This window comes from Dasypus novemcinctus, chromosome 14 (genome assembly GCF_030445035.2).
Source record: "Dasypus novemcinctus isolate mDasNov1 chromosome 14, mDasNov1.1.hap2, whole genome shotgun sequence".
NCBI lineage: Eukaryota > Metazoa > Chordata > Mammalia > Cingulata > Dasypodidae > Dasypus > Dasypus novemcinctus.
In genome coordinates this window covers 9,051,789-9,069,001 of record NC_080686.1, presented here as the reverse complement: position 1 = coordinate 9,069,001, position 17,213 = coordinate 9,051,789, and the positions used below count along the sequence as shown (strand labels likewise).

The following is a 17,213-nucleotide window of genomic DNA, read 5'->3' as shown; positions in this document are numbered from 1 at the left end:
CAAGGGCTATAAACTTTAAGTATTTAGAGGAAATGCAAAAACCAAAGCTTATCTAGAATGTCTGGAGTCCTTGCTAAAAGCTTACCTAAAATGTAAAAGAGATATATGCTAATTGAAGCCTATTGAGAACTGAAACAAAGGGACCATTTGGCCTTTCCTCTCTGTATAAAAGACGTTTGAAAATCTTGTTCGGGGCTCGGGATTCAAACTGAAAGCTCCCGAGTCCGGCCGGCCGTCAATAAACCATTTTTTCCTTCTCAAAATCATTCCTGAGTCCTGGCCTCTCTATACTCAATTAATTAAACTTCTCTTAAATTCCACAACATAACCACTGAGCAAAGCAGATCTATTGTTCTTGTTCTTGTTAATGGAATAAATTGTAAAACTGATACAAATAATAAATTTTAAATTTAAGAAATGAAGCAAGAGTTGAAAGACTGCATAGTGGAACATGGTCAGAAATTGCATCATTGGAGAAAAGTTATCCACAATTCATCCAACCTTGTCAGATAATTTTGTCTGTTTATGTCATGGATTTGAAGCAAAAGGTAATGTACATAGTTAGCAGTAACATTTTGATGATGTTCTTTCATCATTTGTAAATAATGTTCCACAGCAATGCAAGGTGTTGGTGGTGGATTGATGTATGGATATCCTCTATATTTTGTATGACTGCTTTGTAAGCTCACAACTTCTCTAATAAAACATTTTTTAAAAGTAAGTTTATTATATAAAACTCTGAAACTACAGTGTTGTTTAGTATTGCAAACTAAGTAAATACATGTTCACGGACTTCTATGCACTTATCTTGACTTAGTAACACTGGTAAAATACAAATTTCTCCTGGAAAGCTATGAAACAATAAATCTGATTTGTTTCAGAAACTGAGTAGGATAGTGTAAAGTTTAGCTTTAGGGTTTAGCGTTAAGATTTGGTTCCAAATCATATTCCACTGTTTTCCATGCACTAAACCCAAGTTAGTAAGAATGTTGAAAGTAATTTTCACGTAGAAAGCTACAAAATTTCTATGTAACTTAAATGAGCTTTGTAAAATGAGTTAAATACATGATTCATTGATTTCTATACACTTAATCTAAAATTAGTAAAAATGTTAAAACTGAAGTTTCATCTAGACTTGTCATCTTGATATGTTGCTTAGTTTTTGAACTGGGTAAAATGTTTCATTCAATTGTATGCACTTATTTTAATTTGGTGAGAGTGTTAAAACATGTTTAATTGGAAAATAGTGACTATTCTAGGTTTATTAATGTCATAAACTGATTAGGATAATGTTAGAATTAGGGTTAGGGTGAGGGATAGAGTTAGAATTACGCTTTCTCTTAGGTTTAGTAACAGGGTTAGAGTTACAATTTGGCTTGAAAACACGTTACACTGTTTTCAACTCACTAAACCTCAGTAAGGAATAATGTTAAAAAGTCAGTTTCATATGAAAGCTATGAAATGGAAATGTTATTTAGTATTGCAAACTGAGATAAATGGTTCCTTAACTTCTATGCAGTATTTTTCACTTAGTAACATTGTTAAAACATATTTCATCTAAACTGTGGAACTGATACATTGTTTAATTTTGGAAACTGAGTATTACATATTTCATTCACATGTATGCACTTATCTAGACTTGTAAGATGGCTAAAACACAAGTTTCACCTGGGAAGTTATATATCTGCTATGGTCATTTGTTTCAGAAACTGATAGGGTTAAAGATAAGATTAGGTGTAGGGTTGGGGTTAGGTTTAGCACTGTGGAAACATAAACTTCATCAAAAATGTTTGAATCTGATCTGTTGAGTAGTTTTGAAAATAGTTTTGGAAATATAGTAAAATTTATGTTTGACCTCTAAGCACTTATATTGACTTAGTAAACACTCTTAAAATACAAGTTGTCCTAGAAGGCTGTGAATCTGATATGCTATTTAGTTTCTGAAAATGAGTGCACTTAAATGGACTTTTGAAGACTATGAAAACATAAGTTTTGCCTTGAAAGTCTTGCAATTGCTATGTGTATTTGTTTGAGAAACTGAGTAGGGTAGTGTTAGGCTGAGGATTAGAGTTACAGTTAGCATTAGGATTTTATTTCAATTCATGATTCACTGTCTTCCATGCACTAAACCTGAGTAAGAATGTTGAAAGTATGATTCATTAGAAAGCTGCAAAAATACTACATTATTACTATGGCAAACAGAATTAAATACATATTTCTGGCCTCTATGCACTTATATTGACTTTCTTTCTTTCTTTCTTTCTTTCTTTCTTTCTTTCTTTCTTTCTTTCTTTCTTTCTTTCTTTCTTTCTTTCTTTCTTTCTTTCTTTCTTTCTTTCTTTCTTTCTTTCTTTCTTTCTTTCTTTCTTTCTTTCTTTCTTTCTTTCTTTCTTTCTTTCTTTCTTTCTTTCTTTCTTTCTTTCTTTCTTTCTTTCTTTCTTTCTTTCTTTCTTTCTTTCTTTCTTTCTTTCTCTCCCCTTCCTTACCCCCCACTCTGCTCTCTCTGCTCTCTCTGTCCATTTGCTGTGTGTTATTCTGTGTCCGCTTGTGTTCTTGTCAGCGGCTTCCAGAATCTGTGTCTCATTTTGTTGCCTCATCTGTTGAGTCAGTTCTCCGTGTGTGCGGCGCCACTCCTGGGCAGGTTGCACATTTTTTGCTCTGGGCGGCTCCCTTACAGGGCACACTTCTTGCCTGTGGGGCTCCCCTATGCAGGGGACACCTCTGCGTGGCACGGCACTCCTTGCACACAGCAGCACTGTGCATGGGCCAACTCATTACATGGGTCAGAAGGCCCTGGGTTTGAACCTTGGACCTCCCATGTCGTAGGCAGATGCACTATCCAATGGGCCAAAGCCACTTCCTTATATTGACTTATGAAGGCTGTTGAAACACAAGTTTCACCCCCAAAACTCTGCATCTGACATATTGCTTAATATGGGAAACTATAATACATGCTTCATTGACTTTTATGTACTTATCTTAATTTAGTAACACTGTAAGAACACAATTTCACCTAGAAAGAATTTGATATGTTTCTCTGTTTCAAAATATGACACTTATTTCATTGATACCTATGCACTTTTCTTGATTCAGTAACATTGTTAAAAAGAGAAGTTTCAGCTAGAAAGCTGTGAATCTGACAAGTTTAGTTTTGGAAACTGAGTAAAATACATGTTTCATTGACTTCTTTGCACTTATATTGTGTTACTTACACTGTTAAAATACATGTGTCAGAATCCTGTGACTCTGATGTCGCCTAGTTATGCAATCTGAGTAAAATATGTGCTACATTGACTTCTGTGCAGTTATCTTGATCGGTAACACTGTTAAAATACATGTTTAATCTGGAAAGCTGTGAATCTGCTAAGTTGATTAGTTAAGAAATTGAGTTGGCCATTGCTCATTCCCCAATCTTGAGGATTTGGGGATGGTGATGCTCACTCTGCTTCTAATTGAGGGTGGGCTTAGAGCCCATGGGGCAGATAGATGGTGATATCTTGCAGAAGCAGACACTCTGTTCCTTGGGATGGGCATTGTTCATCATTATCTCTTAGTATTCCTGGGTGAGTCCAACGGACTGAAGAGTAGATATTGCAACTCTGCTGTGATTCAAGGCCCAACTGGCACATGGATGAACCAAAGATTTAAGTCTCTAGAGCATGTATTTATTAAGTATAGTGCTAATAATGGATTCAAATAAAAGGGGAATAAGAGTCATATTTAGAGAATCTATTAATGAATCTGTATCTGTTACACTGGGGAGCATAAATTCCAAAGTAAGACCCAATGACAGGGTGCTGAACTTGTAAAGTAGACATTATTATTCTACTATAGACATTATTATTCCGGCAATGGAAGAACTCTTATTATTGATGTAAAGGCAGTGGTCACCAGAGGTTTTGAGGCACGGGGGAGGGAAGAATAGGTGTAATATGGGGCATTTTTGGAACACTGGATTTGTCTCGCATGACATTGCAGTGATGGATACAGGTCATTGTGTATTTTGTCATAACTTAAAAAATTGTGTGGGAGAAAGTGTAAACTATAATGTAAGCTGTAGTCCATGGTTAGTAGCAATGTTTCAATATGGTTTCATCAATTGTAACAAATGTACCTCACTAATGAAGGGTGGTATTAATGTGGGAAAGTGTGGGACATGACTTCTATAGTAGCCATCCAATACCACATTGCCATCCACAATTAATAAGTGTTTTTATCTCTCCACATCCACAGAAGTATTCTGTTTTTCAATAGTGGCTATACTAATAGGTGTGAAATGATATCTCATAGTTTTGGTTTGCATTTCTATAATAGCTAATGATGTGAACATAATTTCATGTGTTTATGTATTTCTTCTTAGGAAAATATCTATTCAGGTCCTGGTCCTTTGTCCAATTTTAATCAAATCCATGAACATATTTTACTTAGTAATACTGTTAAACCATGTATTTCATCTAGAATCCGTAAGTCTGATATATTGACAGTTTGACAAACTGAGTAAAATACATGCTTCATTCACTTTTTTCTTTTACATTGTAAAATTATTATAATTTTTATAAAGACACATATATCACACAAAATATTACATTAAAATATATAAAAGGTTCACATATATCCCACTCCCCAAACCCCTCACTCCTCCCACATCAAGAACTTCTTTCATTAGTGTGGTACATTCATTGCATTTGAGGAGTTGAGTACATTTTGGAGCATTGCTACACAGCATGGATTATAGTTTATGTTGTAGTTTACATTCTCTCCCAGGCCATTCAGTGGGTTATGGCAGGATATATAATGTGCTGCATCTGTCCCTGCAATATCATTGAGGATAACTCCAAGTCCCAAAAATATCCCAATATCACACCTCTTTTTTCCTCTCCCTGCCTTCAGCAACTCCCATGGACACTGTCTCCACACCAATGATATAATTTCTTCTATTGCTAGAGTCACAATAATTCTATAGTAGAATACCAGTAGCTCCACTCTAATCCATCTTTTATTCCTCCATCCTGCAGACCCTGGGATGGCAATGCCCACTCCACCTCTAAATCAAGAGGGGGCTTAGATCCCACATGGCTGATGAATTGAACTCTCTTGCTTGCAGTTGTAGACTCTCTCAGTTCCCTGGTATGGTGGTTGACCATCCTCACCTCTCTGTTAGCTGACCTGGGTAAGCCCAACGAACTGGAGAGTAGGTGTTGCAACTCTGCTGAGGCTCAGGGCCCAGCTGGCACATGGGCAGCACAGAGATTCAAGTCCCCTTAGCATACACCAACCCCAATGCCAACCACAGGTTCAGTAAAAGTGACAGAAGAGGCATGTGTAGAGAGGCCACATCTTTGTCCAACTTCGTCACACTCAGGAGCACAAATTCCAAAGTAGGGCCCACTGGCAAGGCATTGAACTCCAGAGCCATCTGCCATGACCATAGGACCTGGGTGTCTCCATAGCCCTCAGGAGCACCACTATCTGCAGTTGTATCTACTTTGGCTGTCTCTGAGATCTTGTTGAGATGTGCATAAGCATGACCTGTCTGATGACCTCCCAACTCCTTTTGAGTTCCCTTACGTGTATAAACTCATTTGTCTTTACCATTTCTCCCTTTATCCAAGGTCTTTTTCTAGTTGAATTACCAGCTGGTGCTTAGTAGTAATCCCTTGCCACCAGGGAAGCTCATCCCTGGATTCATGTCCCATGCTGGGGGGAAGGTAATGCATTTAAATGCTGAGTTTGGCTTACAGAATGGCCACATGTGAGCAACATGGAGGCTCTCAGGAGGTAACTCTTAGGCACCCTGCAGTTCTAAGCCTAGTTGAAATTTCAAGAACACGGGCTCATAAGCATAGTCATCAGTAACAAGGGCCCATCATTGGACCATCCTTCTTAACTGGTCTTTGCCCTTGCACTTGGGAGATTGTTGCTGCTCCATTGGGGAGTGCAACAGAGTTTCCCAGAATGGGAACTCAGCACTTCCTCAATTGGCATGTGAAACTCTACTCACAATGTCAATACCTAACAAACATCCAAACATATCTACATACCTTATATTCGTACCCTGGAGAACTGCCTCCCACCCATGCATCTCCCATCAGTGACACCACACTTCAGTGCTCCCCCCCGCCATAGTTGAACTCCTTTGTGACCCAAAACTTCTTCAAAAATGAAGTCTAATATATTGCCAAATTTAATTAATAGGAAAATGAAATAGTAACAATAGGGTTAAATATTAGAAATAAAATACATACTAATTTAGAAAAACTAAAATAAAGTAAAAAATAAATTGGGGTATTAAAACATGAAAAAATCATAAAAAAATTTTTAAGTGTTTTCCCTTTCATCACTGTAATAGGTGTTGTCCCGTATGTGCAGTGGCATGGCAATCTCTTCCATTTTTTCTTCAATGTCTACATCCTTTTTTTTTTTTTTTATTACATCTTCAAAAAAGTTTTAGGTCGCAGTAAAGTCACATATATCATATAGGGAATTCCCATCTACCCAACATCAAACCCTTTTTCCCCTTCCCCAGCAATGATCTTTTTACATGTGGATGTTATATTTGTTGCAATTGGTGTACAGATATTGAAACATAGCTACTGACCATGGTTCCATTATGATTTAAATTATGGTTTACATTTTAGACTGTACATTTTTATAAATTTTTGGTTACATTATGGTTTACATTTTAGACTATACACTTCTATAAATATTGGGTGATATTTAACATGCCTTCTATCCATCATTGCAGGATCATGCAGAATACTTCCATTGCCCCCCAATTACCCCCTCTTCCACCTTTTCTATTCCCCTCTCCCCCTCCCCTCTGGGCCTACAGTGACAACCAAGCTTCAGTGCTTGAAGGGCACAATTCATAGATACCATTGCAACAATGCTTAGGACTCTCTCCTCGCCCATTGGGATTCATACTTGCTCTGTTTGAGGACATCAGGCCTCCTGAGGGTGGGGGCATAGCACCTTTCCACTTATTGTATGGTCTTCTCCCACTGATATAACACTCTGACAAGACGAGCAATCACACACTCCCTAGAAGCATGCCCCAGGTGCACCCTGTGCTAGATGCCCCCCAGCCAACACCTTATACCAGTAACCCTTCCTTATAATATTTTCTAAAGAGTTTTCTCAGCATTATAGCTTGAACCACATAGTCTTCACCTCCTGTATTCACTTGCTTCCTCCCATCCTCCCCCCAATTCCTTGGACCATCTGACTCACCATCCCAACCCTAGCCCCACTCCAGCCTGTAAAACTCAACCCAATAGTATCCCTATGCCCCTGTCTTATCCCTTCACTGCATAAATACTTATCTCCTCTTTATCATAGATTTTGCCCATGTGGGCATTGGCTCACAACCTTCCTCTCCCCCCATATTTCTTGTAAGACTATCTTACAGTCTCTAGCTCTCTGAGACAGCTTGATTTACTTAATTCATATCACAGAGGTCATGTAGTATTTGTCCTTCAATGCCTGACTTGCTTCATTCAACATAAAGTCCTCAAGATTCATCCATGTTATCCCATGTGTTAGTACTGTATTCCTTCTTACAACTGAGTAGTATTCCATTGTATGTATATACCATATTTTGTTTATCCATTCATCTGTTGATGGGCATTTGGGTTGATTCCAACTTTTGGCAATAGTGAAAAATGCCGCTATGAACATTGGTGTGCATATATCAGTTTGTGTCCTTGTTTTCAGTTCTTCTGGGTGTATACCCAGCAGTGGAATTGCTGGGCCATATGGCAATTCTACAGCTAGTTTTTTGAGGAACCACCAAACTGTACTCCACAATGGCTGGATCTTTCTACATTCCCACCAGCAGTGGATGAAGGTTTCCATTCCTCAATATCCTCTCCAACACTTGTACTCCTTTTTTTTTTAAATAGCAACCAGTCTGATGGGTGTAAGATTGTAGTTTTGATTTTCATTTCCCTAATAACTAGTGATGTTGAGTATCATTTCATGTGCATTATAGCCATTTGTATTTCTTTGGAGAAGCAGCAGTTCAAATCTTTTGCCCATTTCTTAAATGGGTTGCTTGTCTTTTGTTTTTGAGATATAGAATTTCTTTGTATATGGTGAATATTAGGCTCCTATCAGATATATTGTCACCAAATATTTTCTCCCACTGTTAGGCTCTCTTTTTACTTTTTTGATAAAATCCTTGGAGGTGCAAAAGGCCATAATTTTGTGGAGGTCCCATTTGTCTATTTTTTCTTTCACTTCTTGTACTTTGGGTGTGAAGTTCATGAAGACATTTCCTATTACGAGGTCCTGTATATGCTTCCCTACATTGTCCTCCAAGGTCTTTATGGTCTTGGCTCTTATATATAGATCTTTGATCCAATTTGAGTTGATTTTTGTTTAAGGCGTGAGATAGTAATCCTCTTTTATTCTTTTGCATATGGATATCTGGTTCTCCAAACACCACTTGTTGATGAGGCCGTTATCTTCCAGTTAAGTGGGTTTGGTGGCCTTGTTGAATATCAGATGAGTGTATATGTGAAGGCTATATTGTAACTCTCAATTCAGTTCCATTGGTTAGTATTCCATCCTTGTGCCAATACCATACCTTTTGACCACTATAGCTTTGTAATCTGTTTTAAAGTCATGTAGTGTGATTCCTCTGATTTCATTTTTCTTTTTCAATATGTCTTTGGCTCTTCAGGGCCTCTTTCCCTTCCAAATAAATTTCATAGTAATTTTTCCAGTTCATTAAAAAATGCTTTGTTGATTTTTATTGGATTGTAGATCAGTTTGGATAGGATATTGATCTGTAGATCAGTTTGGATAAGATAGACATCTTAATGATATTTAGTCTTCATCCATGAACATGGAATATTCTTCCATTTATTTAAGTCTTCTTTGATTTCCTTTAAGTGTGGTGTCGTTTTCTGTGTTTAAGTCTTTTACATCTTTAGTTAAATTGATTCCTTGGTGTTTGATTTTTTAAATTTACAATTTTGAGTGGTATTTTCCTCCTCAGATTGCTCATTATTGGTATACAGAAATGCTACTGATTTTTTATGCATTGATCTTATAACCTGCGACTTTACTAAACTGATTTATAAGATCTAGAAGTTTTGTTGATTTCTCAGGGTTTTCTGTGTACAGGATCATGTCTTCTCCAAAGAGTGAAATTTTGCCTTCTTCCTTTCCAGTTTGGATGCCTTTTATATGTTTTGTGCCTCAGTGCTTGAGCAAGTACTTCCAAGACAATGTTAAATATAAGAGGTGAAAGTGGGCATCCTTTTCATGTTCCTGATCTTAGAGGGAAAGATTTTAGGACTTTACCATTGTAAATGATGTTAGCTTTGGATTTTTCATATATACACTTTATCATGTTCAGAAAGTTTCCTTCTATTCCTATCTTTTGCAGATTTTTAATCAGGAAAGTGTTCTGTAGTTTGTCAAATGCTTTTTCTGCATCTATAGATATGATCATGTGACTTTTTTCCTTTGATCTGTTTATGTGGTGTATTACATTGATTTATTTCTTATGGTAAACCATTTTTGCATACCAGGGATGAAATCTACTTGGTCATGATGTATAGTTTGTTTGATGTGTTGTTATTAAATATATTTGTAAGTATTTTGTTGAGGATTTTAGTATCTAGGTTCTTTAGAGAGATTGGTCTTCAATTTTTCTTTCTTGTGGATTCTTTGGCTTTGGTATTAGTGTAATTGCATCATAGAATGTATTAGGCAATATTCCTTCTATTTCAATTTTTTGGGAGGGTTTAAGCAATATTGGTGTTAGTTCTTTCCAGAATGTTTGGTAGAATTCACCTGTGATGCTGTCTGGCCTGGGGTTCTTCTTAGTTAGGAGGTTTTTAACAACTGATTCTGTCTCTTGTGATTGGTTTGTTGAGATCATCAGTTTCTTCTTTTATCAGTAAGGCTGCTTAAGTGTTTCTAGGAATTTGTCCATTTCTTCTAAATTGTTCTTCTTGTTGGCATATAGTTTTTCAAAGTATCCTCTTATGATAGTCTTTATTTCTGTGGGGTCCATGGTGATATCCCTTTTCTCATTTCTTATATTGTGTATTTGCATCTTCTGTCTTTTTTTCTTCGTTAGTCTAGCTAAAGGTTTGTCAAATTTATTGATCATCTCAAAGAACCAGCTCTTTGTTTTCTATTTCATTAGTTCTGTTCTGATCTTTGTTATTTCTTTCTTTCTTCTTCCCTTGTGTTTACTTTGTTGTTTTTTACTAATTCCTCCAAGTGTGCAGTTAGGACTTTGATTTTAGAACTTCTTTTTTGATGTATGAATTTATGGCTATGAATTTCCCTCTCAGTACAGCTTTTGCTGCATCCCATAAGTTTTGATAAGTTGTATTGTCATTTTCATTAGTTTCAAGGTAGTTAATGATTTCTTTTGAGATTTCCTCCTTGACCTACTGTTTGTCTAAGCGTGTGTTGCTTAACTTCCATACATTTGTTCCTAATCTGGTTCTCTGGCTCTTGTAGATTTCCAGCTTCATTCCATTGTGGTCAGAGAAATTATTTTGTATGATTTCAATCTTTCTGAATATATAGAGACTTTCTCTGTGGCCTGGCATGTAGTCTATCTTGGAAAATGATCCATGTGTGCTTGAGAAGAATGTATATCCTGCTGTATTTGGGTGTAATGTTCTGTATGTGCCTTTTAAGTTCAGATCCTCTAATATATTATTCAAAATCTTTTTTTTTTTTTTTTTGGTTCTCTGTTGAGATGTTCTGTTTGATGGTGATAATAGTGTATTAAAGTCCCCCAGTATAATTGTAGAGGTATCTATTTCCCTATTTGGTTTTTTCATTGTTTGCCTCACATATTTTGAGGCACCGTGGTTAGATGTTTAAATATTTATGATTGTTCTTTTTTCTTGAAAGATTGCCCCTTTTCCTAATATGTAGTGTCTATCTTTGTTTCTCACAATAGTTTTGCATTTAAAGTCTGTTTTGTCAAATATTAGCATAGCTACTCCTGCCCTTTTTTGGTTATAGTTTGCTTGTAAGATTGTTTTCCAGTGATTCACTTTCAATGTCATGGAATCCCTGGGTCTAAGGTGGTTTTCTTGTAGATGGTATATAGATGCATCATATTTACTTATCCATTCTGTCAATCTGTGTCTCTTGACAAGTGAGTTTAATCCATTAACATTCAGTGTTATTAATCTCAAGGAATTACATTAGCCATATTTTCTTTGGATTTGTGTATGTCACTTTTTTTTTTATCTCTCTTTTTGTCTTTTTAGTTGTTCTTCCACTCTCCTCCAACTCTGTCTGTCCTGTTTTTTTTTTTTTTCTTTCCTCCTGCAGAACTCTTTTCTTGAAGGGCAGGTTTTTTATGGCATACTCTCTTAATTTCTGTTTGTGAATATTTTGAACTCTCCGTTATTTTTGAATGCCAGCTTTGCTGGATAGAGTATTCTTGGCTGGAAATTTTTTTCTTTTAGTACCTTGACTATGTCATACCACTGCCTACTTTCCTACATGGTTTCAGATGAGAAATAAGCACTTAAACTTATTGAGCTTCTCTTGTATGTGATGGTTCTCTTTTCTCTTGCTGCCTTCAGTATTTTCTCTTAATCTTGAGCATTGGATAATGTGACACATATATGTCTTGGGGTAGGTCTGTTGGGATTTATATTGTTTGGGGTGCATTGTGCTTCCTAGACATGTACATCCATCTCCCTCAATATGTTTGGGTAGTTTTCAGCCTTTATTTCCTCCAATACCCCTCCTGTCCCCTTTCCCTTCTCTTTTCCTTCTGGGATGCCTATAATGCATATGTTTGTGCATTTTGTGTTGTCATACAAATTCCTAAGTCCCTGATGGATTTTTTCTATCTTTTTATTGATCAATTCTACTATCTGTTTGATTCCAGATGTACTGTCTTCCACATCACTAATTCTTTCCTCTGTCTCTTCAAATCTGCTCTTTTTTACTGAGTGTATTTTTGATGTCTTGGATTGTGCCATTTTTTTGTGTATGTTTACAGTTTCCTCAGTATGCTATCCAAGTGTTTTCTTTTCTTTTTTTAACTGCTAGCACAATTTTATTAATTCCAATATATGATGCCCAACATATACCATTCAAACACTCTTGCTTGAGTAAGAAACAGGAGAATCTTGCTTAAGTTTCCAGTTCTCTTTTAAATTAGCTTTTGCAGTCAATGACTGTGAAACAGCACAAAGTACCTCCCGGCCTTTTTTTTTTAAATCTTCACTTTTCCCTTCAAACTTCCCTTTATAGCAACAGGCATTTCTGGATGGCTCTACCTGCTAAAAGCTGCTTTTCCAAACAGCAACAGAGTTTAATTCTTACTTTCCTCAACTCCAGCATCTGGTGGCTCCCTTGAATCCTCTAGCTTCTTTTTCTTCTTTGCCTTTCACTTTAGGTTAAACTGATCAATCTCTTCATTTTTCTCTGCGCTATGTTTTAGCAGTGAATTACTCCTCCTGGCTAAGAGCTTCACATCTTCAGTGTTAATTGTGCTTCTTTTTGCATGACTTGCAAACATTTCAAGGTCTTTGGCAAAATTTTCGCACTGTCGAAAAGTCACCTCTGAAATGGCCGCAATGGTCTGTTTGCTGAACTGCATCTCTTTGTCTGCTGCAACTTCCTCGCAAAGACGACCAACAGTGTAGTGAACTGCTGCCTTCAGCCTCTGTTGGTAAGAGAATTGCTGCTGCTCCTCATCCGTTTCACCCTCCATCACGGTGGGCGGGCAGGCCTGAACAGGTGCACGAGGGCAGCAAGGTGGCGGCAGGAAGGTACAGTCCCCAAGTGTTTTTTTAAGATCCTTAATCTCTTCCTTCATTTCATTAAGGTGGTCCATGATATCTGTTTGGAGAGCTTTGATTAGTTTTCAATGATCTGCTCCTCTTCCTGGTTTTTAGTTTGTTCATTTGATTGGCCATGTGATTATTGGTATGGTTTGTAATTTTTGTTGCTGTCTGGTCATCATTTTATCTTGATGGGTTTTTTTCAGTTGATTAGCATCTCCGTCTAACCTCAGGTTTTATTCAGGTTTATTATTTATTTTTTATTGTTGCATGTGTGTTTTAATTTTCTCTTTGACACTTTGTTCTTCTTATTCTATTTCCTTGTTGTTGTCTAAGTTCCCTTGAAGGAAAAGATTAGGGCCAGGGAAAGCAAAAGAGGTAAGAAAAGGAAAAGTATGATAGTAGTATTGATAGTAAATATTAGCAGAAGACCCATAAAAGACCTAGGAGAATGAGTATTAAACTCATGTAAGCTGGGTAGAGTTACAGGAATAAAAAAGTGGAGTACCTACTGTGAAATGGGAAACTGAATGTGAAGAAAAATATAGTACAAATTAAAAGGCCATGTGATTAGGAGAGAGGGAAAGAGAAAAGAAAGGACAATAACATAAAAAGTTTATAAAAGATAGAAAACAGAAGTGTTAGGAATAAAGAGCCTGAAAATTGAGGGCTCAGCAAATTGAGGTGGAATGTAAGAGCTACAACAGAGGGGGGAAGATAGAAAGATTTACAAAGGAAAAGATATAGTACTGGTAGCCAAAATCAGTACACACAGAAAAGAGGAAATCGAGGACAAGAAAGCACAGTCAACAAGAAACAAGCCAGCAGCACCTAATAGAAAAAAAGAAAAAAAGGGTGGAGGGATAAAGAGGAAGGAAAGGCAAGAAAGGAAAAAAATAAAATAAAACAGACAAGCCTTCAAGCAAGGGGTCAACCACCATTAGAAAAGCCAGACTTACCACCCACACCCCTGTGGAGCTTGTCAGGCTGCTGGTATTCATTCACCAATACCCCTGTAGCTTTCTCACTGTTGACCTCGAAGTGGGTTTTAGTGAGAAAACCAAGCCAAATTTTGTAACAAAAGTAATCTCTTTTTTTTTAATAGGAAAAATAAGAGACCCAAAGGAAGCTAATACAAGGATTATGTCTATGTTTTCTCTGTCTCAAAGTATCAGACAGATGTTTAATATACCGGCGGGTCACTACTCTAAGAGGAGCTGGGAACTGAACCAGAGACCTTTCACATTCAAGGCTGAAATTCCTCCACTGAACCAAACCCTCCTTCTGGGTTTACCTGGTCCTCAAATGGGGCAGGATCAACTCTTTGCAATTGTACAAATTGATTGAGAATCTGTCCTTCCCCCTTTCTCCCTTCCTCACTTCCCTCTCTCCTAGGGCAGCAGGAAAACAGTGTGAGAGCTCCCTTCTGAGATCCAAATGGGACCCTGGTGAACCAACTCACCACAGAAAATAATGACTCTCCATCTCTTTGAAAAAGAGTGCCCACACCTTGCCAGGAACCCTAAATATGCTCTTGGAAGCCTACCAATCACTTCCTACTGTTCCCCTCCCTTAGATGTGTTGCTCAGAACCCATTAATTGCCTGACTCCAATTTCTCCCAGATTAATTTTCCGTATTTCAGGGTATTTAGGTATAAATCAGGCTGCCTGGGCAGATTTGCCTCTCACCTTTTCCTAGTTTCTCCTCATGCCAACTGGTATGCTCCTCAAAGCTCAAAAAGGGGGGTCCAGACAATTTGAACCTGCTCTTGTCAGACCTCTCTGCACCCTTCACCAGAATTCTCACACTCTTGAAGTTTGTCCAAGAACAGCGGGATTCGGGGAACGCCAGGGTTTGGGGTTCAGGGAATGTTGAGTTTGGGGAACGTGGGAATGGGGAACACAGGCTTCAGGGAATGGGGGTTCAGGGATCGCAGGTTTGGGGAACATGGGTTTGGGGAATGTGGGGTTCGGAGACCACGGGTTTGGGGATTGTGGGTTTGGGGGACACGGCTTGGGGAACGTCACCATGTGATTGGCACGTTTCAGGGAATGTGTGGCTACCAGACCTATGGGAGGAGCTCAGCCTTCTCAGAGCTCCACAAGTGCCAGAAACCAGCGGTTTTACCTTGAGCAATCACTCTTTTTGTCACACTCTCTACATATCAAGTCCAGAAATCTCCTGCTTTATGGGTTCCCAAAACAGCTCACTCAGACAGGATTTTGTCCCCACTCAGCCGGTTTTTTTGTAGGAGAGATGGTGTGGGTGCACCTACTCCAGCGCCATTTTGCCCCGCTTCTGCCTTACATTTTTTAATGTAACATTGTGTGACCTATGTATCTTAAAAAAAAAAAAGATAAGAAATAAATAAAATAAAATAAAATAATAGAAGATCCTTTTGAAACTTAAAATCTTCACTTATCAATATTACTGCAGTATGGATCGAGTCTTGTATAGCCTTGGTGAAAATGACAAGGCATGATAAAAAATTATTTAAACAAGAGAATTCATAGAAGATAATTTAAGGACTTGAGGTGAATTAAGAATATAATTAGGGCAGCGGACTTGGCCCAGTGGTTAGCGCGCGCAAGGAGTGCCATGCCACGCAGGGGTGTCCCCCGCATAGGGGAGCCCCACTCCGCGCAAGGAGCGCGCCCCTCAAGGAGAGCCGCCAAGCACGAAAGAAAGTGCAGCCTGCCCAGGAATGGCGCCGCACACACGGAGAGCTGACGCAGCAAGATAACGCAACAAAAAGAAACACAGATTCCCGTGCCGCTGACAACAACAGAAGCAGATAAAAATGTTGAATTTATAAACACTTCACCCATTTCCTCTGGACAAAATCTGAGGAGCCCACACGTAGGAACATTTTACTATTTTAATCTGTATATAACATCAACTTTCGGTCGTAGGACAGCAGCTGTGTATCCGGGAAGGTAGAGGTGGGTTCCTGGAACATTGCCACTGCATTGCAGCCCTTCAGGGGTTGTACAGTTTCCCACAGAGCCGAGTGCTTTACCTGGATGAGGGGACGGCGGCGGGCAACTCTCACGGCAGCTGCTCTATGCTCTGTGAGCTGACGGCGTGAGTGCCTGTGGCAGCCCCGCTGAGCCATGTCCCTCCTTTCCTCCCTTAGTCCTTCTTCCCCAGGACAAGCACACCTGCCACCAGGAGCCACGGGCTTTGCTGCTTCTGCCCCATGCAGGCCCCCACTGCCGCCCTCAGTCCTACGCCTTTCCAGGCTCCAGCTTTCAGGTTGTGACTCCCCAAGTGTTTCTTTTTAATTTACCATTTTTATTTTATTTTTCTCTGAATATGTTCTCTTTTTTTTGGATTTGGTTTTGAGGTACCAGGGCTGGGAAAGGAACCCGGGACCTCATATATGGGAAGCTGGCACTCGACCCCTGAGCCAGATTGGCTCCCCTGAGTTTTTTTTCCCATTTGTTTTGCTTGTTGTTTTGTTTTTGTTTTTAGGAGGCACTGGAGATGGAAGCTGGGACCTCCCGTGTGTGAAGCTGGTGCACAACTGAGCCACATCAGCTTCCCTGAGTTGGTTTTTTCATTTGCTTTGCTGGTTGTTTGCTTTTGTTTTTTCAGGAGGCACCAGGAACTGAAGCCCAGACCTCCTCTGCAGTGGCAGGTGCTTAACCACTTGAGCCTCATCTGCTCCTGACTATGGTGTCATTTTGGCATGAAAAAAATATGAGAAAATAAATGTTTTATTAAAAAAATTGAACTATTAATGTTTATACTCATATTTATACATTAAAATGTATGTATTTTGGGACTGTTTAACAGTGAAACCTCATGTGAACCATGAATATGAATACTATTGCATATATGACTGTTTTTACAATATGTAAATACAAATAAACTAGAGAGGGAAACAATAGCAGCTATGTACAATAGAGGGAACAGAGAGATTGAGAGGTGATGAGTTTTTTTTGTCTGTTTCTTGTTTTTTATTATCATTATTATTGGAATAATGAAAATGCTCTAATAATGATTCAAGTGATGAATACACAACTATGTGATTATACCAAATACCATTGATTGGATTTATGCTTTATTAATACATATCAATAAGTTTGATTTGTTAAAAAGATATTATTTATATCACAAAGAAAATTTGACTTCCTTGAATAAAAATATAATACAATTATTGTGTTTTTGTGTATCTGTGCATTTTTTATGAGATGAAATTCACATAACATAAAATTAATCATTTTAGGGAGTACAATCAGTGGCATTTAGTAGACAATGTTGTACATCAGCTTTATCTAGTTTCAGAGCATTTTCATCACCTCCAAAGGAAAGCTCACACCCACAAAAGGAGCCACTCCCCATTCTGCACACCCCTTAAACCCGATCAACCATGAATCTTCTTTCTGTCTCTATGCATTTACCTATTATGGATACTGGATACA

At 38.2% G+C, this 17,213-nt stretch overlaps 1 pseudogene; it reads right to left on the bottom strand.

Moving 5' to 3' along the window:
• Positions 1–12,207: 12,207 nt before the first annotated feature.
• LOC101433022 (centromere protein S pseudogene) lies at positions 12,208–12,715 on the bottom strand (annotated as a pseudogene).
• Between the last annotated feature and the right edge of the window lie 4,498 nt (positions 12,716–17,213).